Genomic DNA, 14,896 nt, shown 5'->3' on the forward strand with positions numbered 1-14,896 from the left:
CGAGTACACAGCTATCATGGCTTTTCTCGCCCTCTCTTCAATATTAAGCCTAAAATTCAGCTTCCTGCCCAAAATAACGCCAAGGTATTTTGCACACTCACTAAAGGGAATTTCGGTACCCCCTAAGGAAATGGGCCTAACCGTGTGAGTTTTGCGATCTTTGCAGTACATGACTAGTTCTGTCTTTGCCGGATTTACACCAAGACCATTATCTTTCGCCCATTTCTCAGTCATCCGGAGAGCTCTCTGTATAATATCTATGATTGTGGATGGGAATTTTCCCCGGACTGCTAGCGCCACATCATCTGCGTATGCCACCACTTTTATCCTTTCTTTTTCTAGGGAAACCAGAAGGTTGTTTATAGCAACATTCCAAAGAAGAGGTGATAGAACTCCTCCTTGAGGAGTGCCTCTGTTCACATACCTTTGTATGTTTGCTTGCCTTAGTGTGGCTGAAATACGTCTCTTTATTAGAAGTTCGTCTAACAGCCTAAGTATACCTGGATCAACATTCAGAGTTGTCAGTCCATTTAATATCGAGCTCGGATGGACATTATTGAACGCCCCTTCGATGTCTAGAAACGCCACGATTGTGTATTCTTTGACAGATAGTGAGCTTTCAATAAACCTGACTAGTTCATGCAATGCGGTCTCAGTAGACCTGCCCTTCGAGTATACATGCTGTCGTTTCGAGAGCAAACTTGAATCCACGCTAGTTCTAAGATACATGTCTATCATCCTCTCCAGGGTCTTAAGTAGGAATGAGGATAAGCTGATTGGTCGGAAATCCTTCGCACTCGAGTGAGAGGCTTTTCCTGCTTTAGGTATGAAGACGACTTTTGTTTCCCTCCACTTTTCTGGAATATATGCTAAGTTTACACATCGTTTATATACCACCGTCAACCAGGGGATAATTCTGTCAGCCACCGCTTATAACTCCGCCGGAGTAATTCCATCAGGTCCGGGGGATTTGAATGGTTCAAAGCTATTTAAAGCCCATTGTATTCTAGATTCCGACACGATTTCCTCGATAGGAAATGACCGCTGAGCCTCTGTTACACCGCCAGAACATGGTTCAACCGTCTGATTTCCAGGGAAGTGTGTGTCCAAAATTACCTCCAACGTCTCCTCACTGGACGTTGTCCAATTTCCCTCCGATGTTTTATTGAAACCTGGAGCGGTGTTGGTGGATGCTAGTACCTTCCGTAGTCTGGAAGCCTCTGACGTATTCTCAATACTGCTACAGTAATCATCCCAAGAGTTTTGTTGAGACCTTCTCAGTTCTCGTTTATATGCTCTCAGATTCATCTTGTAAGTGTCCCAATCCTCCGGAGCTCTTGTGGACTTTGCTTTGTTAAAGAGCTTCCTGCAGGATTTACTCATATTACTTAACTCCGTAGTTCACCATGGCGGCCGATTTTTTCCCCTTGGCTTTCCTCTAGGGCAAGCAGCTTTCAGTGACATGTTGAAGGCCTTAGTAATCCGCTCCAGTGCGTGTTCGATATCTTGCACAGTGCTCATATTTGTCTCTGGCATTTCCGGTATCATCAAATTGAACGATTCCCTATACCTATTCCAATCAGCTTTCCTAACATTTGGCGGAAATATGGTCTTTGAAGTACGAACAGCCAATCTGAAACTGATGTAGCGATGATCTGAGAAGCTATGTTCCCTCAAAACTTGCCACTCAGATATCTTATCATTCAGTTCCGGAAAGGTCAACGTGAAGTCCAAAACGTCTTGCCTGTTTCTGTTGACGAAGGTTAGTGCATCTTCCTTATTGCAAACTACCAGGTTAGTACGCTAAATAAACTCTATTAGCGACTCTTCCATTGCATTAGTATCACTACTTCCCCAAATACTATGATGTGCATTTGCATCGCATCCCATAATGAGTTTTGTCTTTGTTTTTAGTGACTCCTCAACTAAGGTCCTAACGGCACAGGGTGGCATCTCCCTATCATGTCCCATGTAGACCGAAGATACCCAATATTTGCATTTGGATATCTCTAGACTGGCTACGACAGTGTATGCATTGCTCAATGAAGGAAGCAGAAATAAGTTTAGTTCGTTTTTAGCAATTATACATGCTCGATTTATATCGTTACCGGTATTATGCAAAAGTTTGAAACCCGGAGTGCTTAATTCACAGATCTTGTTCTTATATATGTATGGTTCTTGAATAAGAACTATATCTATGTCTCCTTTCATCAGGAGAACTTTTAAGGCAGCACAAGCGGCCTTACAATGGTGAAGATTTATCTGGAGGAACCGTAGAACCATCCAAATTTTCAACCACCGTCACATCAGCCGCTTCAATTGAGTCATCAAGGGCTTCCTCTTCACAGATCTCGGTGACTCTCGCAACAATCCGCGGTTCAGCTATGGTGAGGTTTGAGCCTGTAGAAACTTCCCGCGTATGATTTTCGCCATAGTCTGCAGGTTCTATGTCTCCTTCGGCTTCGATAGGAAATTTTTTCACTGCTGACTCTACCGGAGGCTTGTCCGTTTCGGAATCCTTTGGAATCCTTCGGAATCCTTATGCATGTGCTCGAGGTTTAGCCGGTATGTCTTTTTTATCGACTAACTCCAATGCGGCTGCAATGAAGAGGTGATCGCCGAAACTGAGGCCTATTTCGAGACAAAACCGAAGGAGTACTACCAAAATGGTATCAAAAAATTAGAAGGTCGTTATAATCGTTGTATCGCTCTTTAAGGGAACTATGTTGAATAATAAAAACGAATTTTGCCAAAAAAAATGTGTTTTTCTTTGTTAGACCGGGGACTTATCAGCCAACCTGTTATATATATAATGAAAAGTAAAATATGTAAAATAAGAAACTACATTGTACAAATAATACACCTAGGTGATTAAGTAGTTACATAGATTTATAATATAGGTACTTGATTCAAGTACAAAATACATGCTATTAATAGAAATAAATATATACAAAATAATATACCATATAAAAATATCTTTTTTTTATTTTTTTTTTTACCAATTTATTTACCAATTCAGCAGTTCTTGCATGGAGAAAACTTGGGCCGGGAAGCAAGAAACTCAGAGGAATTCAACTTTTGTAGGCCTTGTCGTTTTAAATAAAAAGTTTTCCTCCACTTATCACATATGTCGGCCAAATCCATTGGCGCTCTGTTCAAGCACTCCTTTTACGCTTAGGGAACGAAGTTGTCAATGTGATGACTTCTGATGTTTCGTTTGTTGAACTTTTGGAGGGGCCGCGTCGTCCTATTTTAACAAATTTCCGCATGGATTTCCATTTCCACACCTTGGTATTAAGTAGAGGTTGTACAAAAAGAAGTATTATTCCCTATTTAAAACGTATTTCAAAACATAAAATAATTATAACAATTATTTCTATAAAACGATGTGACCACTTTTGGTATACCAATGACGATTTTTTTTTGTTAGTATATAGACGCTACGTTTGTTAATAGATGTATCAAAAATCAATTTAAATATGATGAAATACATATTTATTGGCAAGCCATTTTATTAGTTTAGCCATTTTAAACTAATAAACTTTATTTTTACTTACCTTTTAAATACTTGTATGCTGTCTCAACTTTTTTTTTCATAATTTATAAAGCTACTTCATTGTCACTTAGGGTTTAAGCACAAAATACTCGTAATACTAAAATAATTTGGCAAATAAAATGCAAGCGAAACCAAAAACACAAACTCGAAATCAAAACTTACACACCCACAATGTTTCATACATGCGAAAAACATTTTTTGGTGTTAAAACATCTGTAAGAGTAACAACGAGAGCAAAACTTTATTTTGCATTCCAATGTGCTCATAAATAAGTATCAAGTAAAAGTGTTCTTATTTTAAGCCAGATTCGGCTTAAGATAGCAAATCAAATGCAACCAAACACACACAATGCTCTGAACGTGTGACGATAAAAATATCAAGTTAAACTTTTCTTATTCTAAGCCATAGTCGACTTAAGATAGAAAACGAAATGGAAGCCATCATTGGTTCATCATTTTGGCATTATGGGCACAATTTTTTTCTTGGTTTGTCAAAAGAAATCGGTATCCAAATATTGATGAATGATATGACCAACACGTTCCTTTGATATCTCTAAGGCCTCTGCTATCTCGATCAACTTCATTTTACGGTCATTCAAAATCATTTTGTGGATTTTTTTGATGTTTTCGTCGGTAACCACCTCTTTCGGGCGTCCATTGCGTTCCGTGCTCATTTTACCACGTTTGAATTTTGCATACCAATTAATTATTGTTGATTTCCCTGGGGCAGAGTCCGGAAACTCATTATCAAACCAAGTTTTTGCTTCCGCCGTATTTTTTCCCTTCAGAAAACAGTATTTTATCAAAACATGAAATTACTTTTTTCCATTTTTTTTCACAATAACAAAAGTTGCTTCACAAAAGACGCTCTATCTCATAAACTAATTGACTTACAGACGTCAAATTTTGACACGAATCATTTGAAGGTTGGAACTATATAAAAATAATATGCATTTAATACTAGCGACCAGCGTTGCCACAACGAAATTATATTTTGGACCAAATTTTTTCCAAAATTGGACCAAAATTCCCTCCAGCGGACCAAATTTCCAATTGCGAAGAAAAATGCCTTAAAACGTATTTTATTGGCGTACATAGTACTTTTATTAAAAAAAAAAAACTAAAGTAAACAGACAGGACTGATATGATTTAGCGGCTGACATATTAATCAAAACGTCGACTTATCAACGTTTTTTTTTTTTAAATTTTGAGAAAATAGACTTTTTGAAAAGGTCGAATTCTAAAGTCAATTTTAGTTGACATCAAAAGTCGAAATTCAATATTACAAAAAGTTGATTTAAACTTCCGACTTAGAGGAAATTAAAGACCACAACAGTCACGCATTTGGTTTATATTGCCTTTGACCCATGAAGACCCTACTTGAGAGAATACAATAGATTTCCGAATTTTTATCCAATTTGCTGTAGTGTTGCTTCGCACCCATAATTTTATGCGGAAAATGTGGTCCATATCGGCCCATATTCTTATATAGCTCAATCTTAATATTCCACTTATTGTGCACATTCGAATATTGGGGTTAAAATTGTCACAAAAATATAAAACCTGACCCAATATCTAAAACGCGAAATTTTCATTAGATTTTCTGTGATTGAAATGGTATCTAATCTCACACTGAAACAAAAAACATTCACGGTTCCATAGATTTTGTCTTTGCCCTTGTCGACTACAAGGGAAAATTATTTTATGTTTCAAATAAAAAACGACTTTAAAATAAAGTGTTAAATTATATCCCTCATATGCAAAAAAGTTAAAGAAAAATCCTAGCCTACTTTTACCATATAAATTCCTTAGATAAACTGTCAATAAATTATTTTGCATATGGTCATATATTTTTAAACGCTTTTTAGTTTTATACTCAAGATACAAAAATTCAACAATACTATAGATGATTTCATTAATTTTGCAGATTTTTTTTCAGAAGTATTAAAGCCAAGTTGACTTAAGTAAAACGAAATTTTCTTTCATATTAGGATACCCAATTTTAAGTCGAATCGTTTAACAAAAACAGGCAAAACGGCTTCATTGAAAAGTTTATCGACTTCTGGACAAGGAAAAAACTTTATATCAGAGAAATGAGTGTACTGTGCTAAGCAAAATTCGCATTTAACAACATGAAATATTCGGCCTCACGACAATATTTTTTCAGTGCATAGCTACTATTGAATATGTGATAAAAATTTTAAATACTAGAAAAAAATTATAAATATGACAAAATTTATGAAAATGGACCAAAACGGACCAAATTCCGTTTGGTCCGACCATCGGACCAAATTTAAAAATTAGAAATCTTTTGGACCAATTTTGGTCCGATCAGACCAAAATGGCAACGCTGCTAGCGACGCCATCTATGTGTCAGACCGGGGACTTATCAGCAATATATGTAGTCCAAGAGGAGTTGCCGGAAACTTTCAAACATAAAATCGGGTATTAAGTTCGACTTTTGCCGCAAAATTTATTTTTCATTTTAGCGGCAAAACTCGAATCTCTAAAAGCAGAATAACATTATAACTATTTTTGGCAAATTGTATTATAACTTGGTGGGGAATGATTCAAAGCAACAATTGAAAAAGTTTATTTTCGTTAAAATGAATTATTAAAGAAAAGTAAACGAGAGAACATGGCGATTTTAGAGCGATAATGCCAACTTAATACCGGACTTAAAATTAATGATTAAATCATGTGCAAAATTATTCGTTAATAAAAATTCATATTTATTAGTATATCTAAAAACGAATGCATTTAAAATGGTGTTAAATATTGGTAAAAAATAGTTCACGCCTAAATATGTTTTTACACCACTTCACATTCTTCTTTTGTTAGAGTTTTTGAATTTCTTGGAAAATTTCAAACTTTTATACATTTATTGGTACAAAATTGTTATTTTTGCATTAAAAACATAATATTATATCCAAACGCGCAGCCCATTTCGTTTATATTTTCGGAATATATGTAAAAATAAATGTAAAAAAAAAAAATTTGGTGTTCGGTCGGAGCAGGGATTGAACCCACGACCCTTGGCATGCAAAGCGGACATGCTAACCAATGCTCCACGTGGCCAACAAATGTATGTTTCTGTTAAATAATGTTATGTTTGCATCGGCTCGTGGGCGCCCCAAACTATGATATTTAAATATAACTTATAACGATAATTATCTATTGATGACAATAACAGCTACGTAGCCCAGTGTGTTGGCTGTATGGTCCTCGGTTCGATTGTCCGTCCAGGCGAAAGGTAAAATTTAACAAATTTATAAAATTGAATAATTTCTTCAACATTGTACTACAAAAAACAAGTGCTAAGAACTAAAAACCTCATGGAAGTGAGAAAGGTGTGGGAATATGCAATTAGTCAGACATAAAATTTATTTTTAAGCACTATTTTCTTTGGGAGAAAATTTTTGGGCTCAAAATGCTTCCAAACATATAATATATTTACATAAAACAAACATAATAATGTTTCGGCAATATCTAATAATATATGTGAATCATACAAAATATGTTTAGAACATATGTTACAGAAGCGATTTTTTTTAGGGTGTACCACCTTGTATCTGGCGAATAGATTTTGGGGTCTCCATTTGAATTGATGGAAACCGAAAAGTTGTTTCATCTGTTGATGAACTAAAATTCTTGGATTCTCATAACGAGTTACTGCACTCTTAGAAAAATATGTTTTTCATATGTTCCGATATAAACAAAATGTGTTTCGGGCACAATTTTAAAACACAATATATTTAAGTGCAAACATGCAATGTTCCTAAACTAACACTAAATGTTTGGGACATCTATGTTAATATGTTAGAATATATTATGTTTGGGGCATGAATGTTTCATAAAAATCATATGTGTGAATGCAAACATATATAAATTTACAAAATTTCGACTAAACATACATATGTTGAGATATTTTATTCAAAGGAACAGAGAGAGTATAGAGAAAGAAATAGATATGGAGAGTTGACGAAACATATCAACATAACACAGCGAAAGAATCAAAAGAGAACAATTTCTGTGAAACCCGCTTGTACGTTGTTTCGGAAAACTGTTTTATCGTAAGGCCATACATTTGATATGCCTAAGTCTAAATATTATTTAATTTGAATAAAGAGAATAGACATTCGGAACCAAGAGAATAGACATTTGAAAAACAAACAGCATATGTTTTCGCCTTGAGAGCAGCATTTTATGTATGTGTGGACATGTGTTTTGTTTATCATTTTGGCATTATGGGCACAATTTTTTTCTTGGTTCGTTAAAAGAAATCAGGGGTCTTCATAAAAATAACGAAAGGGCACTATACTCTTTTTAGAGTTGGGACAGTAAAATGAAATAAGGAGGAAATAGTGAAAAATTACACAGTAAAATTTATAAAAACAAAGTTTAGTTCCTCTTTATTAATAAGTAGTCCACGAGGAGTTGACGGACACCTTCAAAAATAAAAGCGGGCATTAAGTTCGAGTTTTGCAGCTAAAACAATTTAAAAAGTTTACTTTCTTTAAAATGAATTATTAAAGAAAAATAAAAGGCATTTTAGAGCGATGGTGTTAAATGCCAGTAAAAAACTGTTCACGCCTAAATAAATGTATGTTTATATTATAAAATTATTTATGTATGTTTATACTCAACTCCACGTTCTTTTGTTGGAGATTTTGAATTCCTTCCAAATTTTAAAGTTTTGTACCAAAAACAGTTTTTTGTTACAAAATTGTTATTCTTGCAATAAAAAAATAATATTTTATCCAAAAATCAGTCAATTTCGTTTATATCAAGCACTGTTACTGACTATAAATCTTTAATAACCCACATTTCGAAGTTTCATTATAAAAATTTAATATAGTATAAATATAAATGTGTAAATTAAAACAAAAGTGTTCGGTCGGAGCAGGGATTGAACCCACGACCCTTTGCATGCAAGGCAGACATGCTAACCACTGCTCCACGTAGCAAACAAATGTATGTTTCTGTTAAATAATGTTATGTTTGCATGGGCTCGTGGGCGCTGCAAACTATGCTATATAAATGTACCTTATAACGACAATTATCTGCTGGTGACCATAACAGCTACGTAGCCCAGTGGATAGTGTGTTGGCTTACAAACTGTATGGTCCTCGGTTCGATTGTCCGTCCAGGCGAAAGGTAAAATTTAAAAATTTATAAAAGTGAATAATTTCTTCAACATTATTTTTATTACAGAAAAAGGTGCCAAGAACAAAAATATTTCGTGGAAGTGAAAATAACGAGTATGTTAGGGAATGAGCACAATCGTCTTTGGGAAAAATTCTTCCAAGCATATAATATTTTTGGGCTCAAAATGCCTCCAAACATATAATATGTTCACATAAAACAAACATATTAATGATTCGGCAGTATCCAATAATATATGCCCTTCCTGCAAAATATGTTTGGAACATATGTTAAAGAAGCGATTTTGTTTGAGGGTGTGGCGCGTCCCATGCTGAAAATGTTCATCTACCAAATCGAACTTTTTGTCAATTTGGTAAGCTTCCCCCTCGTTTTGCTTCACAAGTGGTAAAGCTTTTGCACAGGCGATAATTCGGGATGATTCGAGTAAACAGCTGTAAAAATATCCCGAAACGCCGGCCATTTCAAGTAACCCCCTTCAAGTAACGCCGTTCGGACTCGGCTATAAAAAGGAGATCCCTTGTCATTGAGCTTAACATGGAATCGGGCAGCACTCAGTGATAAGAGAGAAGTTCACCAATGTGGTATCACAATGGACTGAATAGTCTAAGTGAGCCTGATACATGGGCTGCCACCTAACCTAACCTAACCTAACCTAACTCCCTTCGAATGGTTGTGTATCATGGTGGGAGCTTAAGCGAAGTAAACCCATGTTGGATCATCGATGTCTCCATTCTGAATAGTCTAAGTGAGCCTGATACATGGGCTGCCACCTAAGCTAACCTAACCTAACTCCCTTCGAATGGTTGGGTATCATGGTGGGAGCTTAAGCGAAGTAAACCCATGTTGGATCATCGATGTCTCCATTCTGAGAGACTTATCTGCTTTTAGCTGTAATTTTTTCGCATTTCGACCATTTTAATCTTACATTTTCTGTCAGCGAAACTTGCCTCTTCATATTTCGTTGTGGCTGTTGCACCAAATTCGTTTGTTAAAGTCTCATCCTCACCTGTCATGATTTCTTCGAATGAAACAGTGAGCTTGGACCAACATCTTTCCAATTCATTTCGCTCCACGTCGAGCTGAGAAATACTGATTTCATCTTTTCAAAATTTGAAGTTATAGTTTCAACGTGCCGCCATTTTTTTTTTATTATTTTTGTATTTATTTTAGAAAAATCGAAAAAGTCGATTAAAATCGTTTACATTGCAAATTTCAACAATAATCCTGATTGTGGCAATAATCAAAGTTACTAGAATAATTATGGTAGTTTTGTTATATGCAACAGTTTTGAATTATAAAAAAGTTTCTTTGTATTTTTGCTCACTCTTAGAAAAATATGTTTTTCATATGTTCCGATATAAACAAAATGTGTTTGGGGCACAATTTTAAAACACAATGTATTTAAGTGCAAACATGTAATGTTCCTAAACTAACACTAAATGTTTGGGACATCTATGTTTATATGTTAGAATATAATATGTTTGGGGCATGAATGTTTCATAAAAATCATATGTGTGAATGCAAACATATATAAATTTACAAATTTCGACTAAACATACATATGTTGTGATATTTTATTCAAAGCGACAGAGAGAGAGTATAGAGAAAGAAATAGAGATGGAAACCGGGAGAGTTGACGAAAGATATCAACATAACACATCAAAAGAGAACAATTTCTGTGAAACCGCTTGTATGTTGTTTCGGAAAACTGTTTTATGATAAGGCCAAAAATTTGATATGCTTAAGTCTAAATATTATTTAATTTGAATATTAGAATGAGTATTCGGAGTAAAGAGAATAGACATTTGAAAAACAAACAGCATTTGAAAAACAAAGAGCATATGTTTCGACTTTTGCAGATAAAACAATTTAAAAAGTTTATTTTCTCTAAAATGAATTATTAAAGAAAAATAAAAGGCATTTTAGAGCGATGGTGTTAAATGCTAGTAAAAAACTGTTCACGCCTAAATAAATTTATGTTTATATTATAAAATTATTTATGTATGTTTATACTCGACTCCACGTTCTTCTTTTGTTAGAGTTTTTGAAATCCTTCCAAATTTTAAAGTTTTGTACCAAAACCAGTTTTTTGTTACAAAATTGTAATTTTTGCAATAAAAAATAATATTTTATCCAAAATCAGTCAATTTCGTTTACATCAAGCTCTGTTACAGACTATAAATCTTTAATAACCCACATTTCGAAGTTTCATTATACAAATTTAATATAGTATAAATATACATGTGTAAATAAAAAAAAATAAAAAAAAGTGTTCGGTCGGAGCAGGGATTGAACCCACGACCCTTTGCATGCAAGGCAGACATGCAAACTCTGCTCCACGTGGCAAACAAATGTATGTTTCTGTTAAATAATGTTATGTTTGCATGGGCTCGTGGGCGCTGCAAACTATGCTATATAAATGTAACTTATAACGATAATTATCTAATGGTGACTATAACAGCTACGTAGCCCAGTGGATAGTGTGTTGACTTACAAACTGTATGGACCTCGGTTCGATTCTCCGCGCAGGCGAAAGGTAAAATTTAAAAAATTTATAAAAGTGAATATTACAGAAAAAGGTGCCAAGAACAAATATATTTCGTGGAAGTAAAAATTACGAGTATGTTAGGGAATGAGCACAATCGCCTTTGGGAAAAATTCTTCCAAGCATATAATATTTTTGGGCTCAAAATGCTTCCGAACATATAATATGTTCACATAAACCAAACAGATTAATGTTTCGGCAGTATCCAATAATATATGTGCTTCCTGCAAAATATGTTTGGAACATATGTTAAAGAAGCAATTTTTTTTGAGGGTGCTTGAACGTTTGTATTTCTAGTTTCAAGATGAAATTGAAATGTCCCGTAAAAAAATTTAAATTGCGTGGTTACGCAAAATCGTTTTAAATTTTACTAATTTTTGGATGTATTCACCGCACCAAGTATTCATATATATCATATGACAACACTTTTTTAATTTGACTGTTCGGTTGATATAATTATTCCAAAATACACCAGAAATGTGTATATAAAAGTAATAGAAAATAAGTTTCGCACTGTAAAACGTATATATTTCAATTTCTTTTCTCCACAATAAAATGTTCATAATTGCGATAATTTTGAATTTGAAAAGCTTTCCGATTATTTTCTTTTAGTTTGATTATGTTTAAAAACAATTTCCAACAACTCCTATTTACCTACCATCCTACACACAAAAAATTATCACCGATTTTTTTTTCAATTAATCGCTTATTTGAATTTGGAAACGGATTCAATTAATATGTTAATTGATTCAATTAATTATTTAATCAAATCCGAATAAAAACCAATTAAAAAATAACAATTTCCAATTAAAATATTAATTGATTCAATCAATTCGGAAAAAATTTTCAATTACAAACGTGATTGAAAATTTTTCCGTTTCCAATTACACATGATTTATCCAATCACCTTTGTGATTGAAATTGAATAATTTTGAGCTATGGAAAGAGCGAAAAGAGAACAACAAGAGAATGGGTATTTATTCAACAACGTATGATGGAGAGATCAATCTGTGGAAGTAACTCGTAACGAACGGTTGAGTTTTGTTTTTCGCGTAAATTGAAAAACATGATTGGCGACATTCTGCACCTTCAAAAAAAAATCGCTTCTCTAACATATGTTCCAAACATATTTTGCAGGAAGCACATATATTATTGGATACTGCCGAAACATTAATAAGTTTCTTTTATGTGAACGTATTATATGTTTGGAAGCAATTTGAGCCTAAAAATATTATATGCTTGGAAGAATATTCCCCAAAGAAGATTGTGCTCATACCCTCTCATAATTTTCACTTCCACGAAATTTTTTAGTTCTTGGCACATTTTTCTATAATACAAATAATGTTGAAGAAATTATTCATTTTTATAAATTTTTTAAATTTTACCTTTCGCCTGGATGGAGAATCGAACCGAGGACCATACAGTTTGTAAGCCAACACACTATCCAATGGGCTACGTAGCTGTTATAGTCACCAATTATCGTTATAAGTTACATTTATACATCATAGTTTGCAGCGCCCACGAACCCATGCAAACATAACAATATTTAACAGAAACATACATTTGTTGGCCACTTGGAGCAGTGGTCTGCCTTGCATGCAAATGGTCGTGGGTTCAATCACTGCTCCGACCGAACACCATTTTTTTTACTATATTAAATTTTTATAATGAAACTTCGAAACAGTCAGAAACAGTGCTTGATATAAACGAAATGGACTGAGCTCTTGGATAAAATACTATTATTTTTATTGCTAAAGTAACAATTTTGTAACAAAAAGCTTTTTTTGGTATAAAAGGTAGAAATTTTGGAAGGAATTCAAAAACACTAACAAAAGGAGAACGTGAAGTCGAGTATAAACATTAATAATTTTACAATATAAACATACATTTATTTAGGCCCAAACATATGTTGTTTCTTCCTCTATTGATCTCAACCAAGTTTTGCATTTGCATTGCATACGGAATGCAAAACTTAGAGAGTGGCCATAGAATAGACTTCAAAGCTGTTAAAATTCTCGACAGAGAGAGAAATGAGAACAAATGTTATACACTGGAGAGCCTACGCATTCAACAGAGAATAGAGACGTCAACGAACACTAGGGAAGACAAAGATAACACCAACTTACAGTATTCCATTGCAATAGTTTAAAGAGTAAACATACATAGTTCTGTGATATAGATTTTAGTTTTGCTGCAATATTTACATTTTATTTATTTATTTAGTTATTATTATTGTTTGTGATGTCCAGTTTTAATAATTTATAAATGAAACAAATGTAAAACAATTCTAAGTAAGAACTAAAATCCACAATTAATGAAATCTAAATAAAATTTTCCTCTCGGAAAGAAGCCGACTAAACGTCGAGAAAAAAGATGAAATAAACTTGTTTTATTTGCAGTTATATACATTGACCAAAACAGCCAATTAAAATAAACAAAAATCTGATAATGATTTATATAGTTTTTTTAACCCTTTAGTTGTTATTGATCATAATTGTATGTCTAAGTTATGTTAGAACAAAACACACAAATAACAAAAACCAAATTCGTTACACACAAAAAAAATTTTTTTGATTTCAATCACGAAAATCGCGGATTCAATCATTTTTTTAATTGAAATGTCTTCAATCACGAAAATGATAGTATCAATCACCCATTTTGATTGAAAACCAACACGATTTTTAATTAAAAATTTAATTGACTTTTGTCACGGAATCAATTAATTGTGTGATTGAATCAATTAAAAACGTGATTGATTTTTAACATTAAATTCAATCACAGTTTTAATTGAATCAATTAAAATTTTAATTAATTTCGCGACAAAAATCAATCAACTTTTTGATTCATTCAATTAAATAATTAATTGAAATTGGCTATCAATTTCGATCAAAAAATTTTATATTGGGACCCCAAAATCGTATTTAGTTTTTTTTCTTTTGAAATAAAAGAAAATATGTGTTTCTTGTAAAACATATTTAATATTTTATTATTTTTTGAATTATGCAATAGACAAATAAATTTGGTTCTTGTCATTTGTGTTTTGTTCTACCATAACTTACAAATACAACTACTATCAATAACAACTATAGGGTGAAAAAATAAATTATATAAATCATTATCTTCCTTATAATAATAACCATGTCATCATGTTCCTTCTAATATGTAGATGCGGCTAGATTTCCAATAAATCAGCAGCTTATAAGCTAAATTAGTTTTTTTTTAAGTAAACAGAATAATTCGAATTTAATTTTGTTCAATTAAAAGTTAATTTTGTTAAACATTACCTGCATAGAATATCAAGTTCAATTCTTAGTTTCAGGTTGCAGATTTATAATCTTCTTTTGCAGTTGTAGTCTTTTAGCATAAAAAGGTGTATTAAGGAGCTGGGTAATATAATTTTAGTAACAATTCCTTTCCAAAATGTTCACACATTAAAATCGTCTATTAAAATTTGAACCTATCAAAGACAAAAATAATGGGAAAGCAATGTAATATTTGGTATTATATTGATGATTCTTTGCAAATTCTGGAAATAGAAAAAAATATAAATGGAAAATACATATTTTTATTATTTTCGGATATTTTTCATATTTTTAAATCCAAAAGAAAGAACTTTTTTATCATTACATA

At 33.0% G+C, this 14,896-nt stretch overlaps 1 protein-coding gene and 1 long non-coding RNA gene across 6 annotated transcripts in view; one reads left to right on the plus strand and one right to left on the minus strand.

The window, feature by feature from the left end:
- Positions 1-14,896, plus strand: part of Nepl16 (Neprilysin-like 16) — a 369,741-nt gene that overhangs the window by 141,427 nt on the left and 213,418 nt on the right. The gene's annotated exons all lie outside the window — the stretch shown is intronic.
- On the minus strand, positions 14,225-14,717 carry LOC142239941 (uncharacterized). Its single transcript, XR_012723145.1, has 2 exons — positions 14,551-14,717; positions 14,225-14,469 (listed from the first exon to the last, which is right to left on the minus strand). It is a non-coding gene; the product is annotated as an uncharacterized LOC142239941 (long non-coding RNA).

Source organism: Haematobia irritans, chromosome 1 (assembly GCF_050003625.1).
Source record: "Haematobia irritans isolate KBUSLIRL chromosome 1, ASM5000362v1, whole genome shotgun sequence".
NCBI lineage: Eukaryota > Metazoa > Arthropoda > Insecta > Diptera > Muscidae > Haematobia > Haematobia irritans.